Here is a 4,057-nt window from a genome sequence, read left to right as displayed (position 1 = left end):
AGGATGAGATGGCCGGATGGCATCACTGACTCGATGGACGTGAGTCTGAGTGAACTCTGGGAGTTGGAGATGGACAGGAAGGCCTGGTGTGCTGCGATTCATGGGGTCACAAAGAGTCAGACACGACTGAGTGACTGAACTGAACTGAACTGAATGTAGACCTTGTGTAGTAAGCCCTTCTCACTTCCTCCATCTGGACCATCTTTCCCACACATGATCAACCATCATGGGCAGCCCTGAGCTGAGGGCCCAGAGAGCACAGGAAGGCAATGCCCTGCATTTACCCACTTGGTCTCCTGTCCTTCCCCTCTCAGGCCTCAGTTTCCCTCTAGGACCTGGCACTGAGCAGACACTCAGAGACAGGGTGGTGATGAACCTGGAGTCCTTGTACCTCAAAAGGAACCCTTTCCCTACCCTGGGGGCAGCCTCAATGTGGCCAGGCCATAAGAGAAGAAGCTTTGATTCTCCTGTCCTCTACCCATCTGCTTTTTCTAAATTTCCCAAGGGCTGAGCACCCCCAACACCCACCTTCCTTCTGGGGTCACCACTCACGTCTCAGGAGTCCACATCCTGAGCTGAGCCCACCTGAGCAAGTGTCAACCTCCCTCTGCACCGTTTAGAGGTGTTGGGGGTGGGAGGAAGCCCTCAGACACACCTGCCCCCACATCCAGGCTCTGCTCCTGCTTAACCTGCCCCTCTGGCCATGACCTCATGTCTCTGAGGTTCTGTTTCCTTCTGTCAACTAGTGACAATCATCCTTTTCTCAGGCAGTTGTCCTGAGGATGGGGAGATGGGAGGAGTCCTTCCCCATGCTTACCCAGGAGTCTTCCACTGGCCGAATGTGAACAAGATCCAGTTGTTCTCAGCTCTGCAGATGCTGCCACCAGCTGTGCAATAAACCACATATACCCTCTGGGCCCAGATATACCTGGAGAAGCGAAAGGGAAAGTGAATGTCCTTACATCTGGGTTGCTCAGATTAAACAAACACCCTGCCCACCAGGCCCCACCCTGAGCTAATCCCATCCTCCCTGTTGACTCCCTTAGATACGCAAGCCCAGTCCTATCCTGTTCAGTCCTTCATGACCAAGTATGTTGTGCCTTGGGCTCTGTGAAGGATGACCCACCACTAACAGACTGTGAGGTCCTTTGCCAATAGTGCTCCGTCTACTCCATGGCCTTCTTCCAGCCCCTCCACCCTCTCCATCCACCCTCACTCGCCAGCCTGCCTGCCTTATTCACCTTCGCACTGCCAGCACTTGGCACAGTCCCAGAAGATACCAGCTGCTCACTGCATACTGGTCATACTCCTGCTGTTAAGGGGCACACTCATTCAGGTTCCAGGCACTTCCTACCTCAGATCCTTCTTCCAGAAACACCTGCTCCTACCACGTGGCAAAGTTATGCTCATCTTTCAAAGCCCAATTCTGGCAACACTTGGTCCGAGAAATCCCCAGGAAGTCCCCTGCTCTGTTCCCATGGTACCTGGGAGAGGGCCCTAAGACCACCACTTAGCCATTCTGAGCATGTTACCTACAACCTTTATTGTCTCAGTTGAGTTCAGTTCAGTCACTCAGTCGTGTGTCCCACTCTTTGCAGTCCCATGGATTGCAGCACGCCAGGCTTTCCTGTCCAGCACCAACTCCTGGAGCTTGCTCAAACTCATGTCCATTGAGTTGGTGATGTCTAGGTCCCTGTAGTCTTGTCCGTGAAGGCAACAATGACACCAGTGACTTTGGTCCCAGCGGCCCAGGCTGGGTGATCAAGGCCATTTGGATGGATGCAGAGTTCACAGGAAGGGCTGAGAGCACACTGCTCTTTTCTACCTCAACTTATTTCCACTTGACAATAGGTCTGTTTTGGAGGACTTTATAGGAAGTCCAGAGTCTTAGTAACTCAGGAAAGTCTACAAGAGAGGGCCAACCCTCTTTCCTCTGCCCATGATGACTCTTTTCTGGGGAACCTAAAAGGAAATAGGGTTGGTTCTCTCAAGAGAGCATCAGTTAAGGTGCTCACTTCCTCTCCCACTGTCATTAGCAACTGACTCAGAAGTGCCGGCAGGACAGGGAGGGGGGACAGCAGGGGGAGTCCCCAAGGCCAGGAGGGGCAGGGGAGGTGGCCTCCCAGCATCCCAGAGCTTCTCCTGACCTCTCCCTTGGTCTCAGCCTCCTCCTGCTCGCAGGCCCTGGGGCATCACCACAGAGGCTGCTTCCTCCAGCTCTTTCCCTGCTGTCCACACAGCTGCTCTGCGAGGGTCAGTGGACCCTGAGCTAAACCCCAGTCTGGCCTTTGCCGCATCCCACCTGTGTGACCTGGAGCTCCTTAACCGACTTCACCTGTAAAATGGAAATAACGTTTCCCTATGTGTTCATGGGGGTGAAATATCATGTGTGTCATGTTCTGGGCCAGTGCCTGCCACACAGTAGGTCCTGCCCAGTGTGCTGCTGTCCCCTCTACCTGGAATGTGTTAGTTTCAGGTGGAAACCTCTTTCTCTAGCATCGGCCCTCCCCCATGCTGTGTTAGGGCATTTGCCCAGTGCTCCCATATATAAACACCTGCTTACCAGGTGTGACTGCCTCAGGCAGATACTGCTCCTACTGATCTCAAGCACCCCTGCAGACACCCAGAAGCTGTACCCAGAAGACTACCTGTAAGCCCAGGTGAATCCATTAACAGTACCCCAGATGACTTTTGCTCAGGAAGGTGAACTTGAGCCACTTTATGTGAGTTCTTGTTTGCTCAGTCACTCAGTCGTGTCCAAACTTTGCAACCTCATGGACCATAGCCTGCCAGGCTCCTCTCTCCATGGGATTCTCCAGTCAAGAATACTGCAGTGGGCTGCCAGTTCCTCTTCCAAGGAATACTCCTGACCTGGGGATGGAACCTGCATCTCATGTGTCTCCTGCATTGCAGGCAGATGCTTTACTGACGAGCCACTTTAAACTCAATATCATTTAGGTTCCACCATACTTTCTTCTAATCTTTTTTCTTTTTTTTATGTGTAGAGAGCAAAACTTTACTGACGTCATCATTGAGTATTTCCCAGAGACAGTAAACAGGGAAGAACTGCAGTTCCTGCTCACTGAAGACAATGCCTGGGAGAGTTTTGTGGCTGAGGCCAAACTGTCCAGGTAAACCACACAAGTGTGCCAGGAATTTTATCCAGATCCTCTTGGGAAGATCCCCCCAGGCTAGCTTTCTCCTGGCAGACACACCTCCTCCAGGCAGGATCCTAAGGTTGTTCCTTCTCAAGATCCCATCAGGAATGTTTCCTCCATGTCATTTGTTGGCAGTGAACGGCCTCAGGTTGAGAAGAGTTGAAACCCATAAGGAAGGGGCAGGTTATGTGACCTTGGACAAGTTATTGAACTACTTTTGGCCTTAGTCTCTTCATCTGTTCAATTTCATTGTGGAGAAAACTGAGATCATGCATGCAAAGTGCTTCACATGATCGCTGACACAGAGTAGGTGCTCAATTAATGCTAACTTTAAAAAAACTTGTTGTGAAGAGATGGGATCAAAGTTCTTTTCCTTAGAGATAAGAACCAAGCTGGACTTCCTTTGGGATAAGTCAGAAAATCCTGACACCAACATCACTTTGTGTTCCAAGACCTTTTAGAACTAATACTAAAAAAGATGTCCTTTTCATTGTAGGGGACTGGAATGCAAAGCTAGGAAGTCAAGAAACACCTGGGGTAACAGGAAAATTTGGCCTTGGAGTACAGAATGAAGCAGGGCAAAGGCTAACAGAGTTTTGGCAAGAGAACACACTGGTTATGGCAAACACCTTCTTCCAAAAACACAAGAGAAGACTCTACACATGGACATCACCAGATGGTCAACACCGAAATCAGATTGATATATTCTTTGTAGCCAAAGATGGAGTCTCTCTATACAGTCAGCAAAAACAAGACCAGGAGCTGACTGTGGCTCAGATCATGAACTCCTTATTGCCAAATTCAGACTGAAATTGAAGAAAGTAGGGAAAACCACTAGACCATTCAGGTATGACCTAAATCAAATCCCTTATGATTATACAGTGGAAGCGAGAAATAAA

At 50.2% G+C, this 4,057-nt stretch overlaps 1 protein-coding gene across 2 annotated transcripts in view; it reads right to left on the bottom strand.

Annotated features, from left to right (window-relative positions):
• Window positions 1-4,057, bottom strand: part of LOC105003395 (apolipoprotein L3-like) — a 26,828-nt gene that overhangs the window by 13,962 nt on the left and 8,809 nt on the right. For both annotated transcript variants that reach the window (XM_010860532.1, XM_010860533.1), the window contains exon 2: window positions 818-928. The gene's annotated coding sequence lies outside the window, so the exon portion shown is untranslated. The remainder of the gene's footprint in view (window positions 1-817; window positions 929-4,057) is intronic.

This window comes from Bison bison, unplaced genomic scaffold, assembly GCF_000754665.1.
Source record: "Bison bison bison isolate TAMUID 2011002044 unplaced genomic scaffold, Bison_UMD1.0 scf7180017864468, whole genome shotgun sequence".
NCBI classification, from domain to species: Eukaryota; Metazoa; Chordata; class Mammalia; order Artiodactyla; family Bovidae; genus Bison; species Bison bison.
This window is presented reverse-complemented; position numbering and strand designations above follow the sequence as displayed.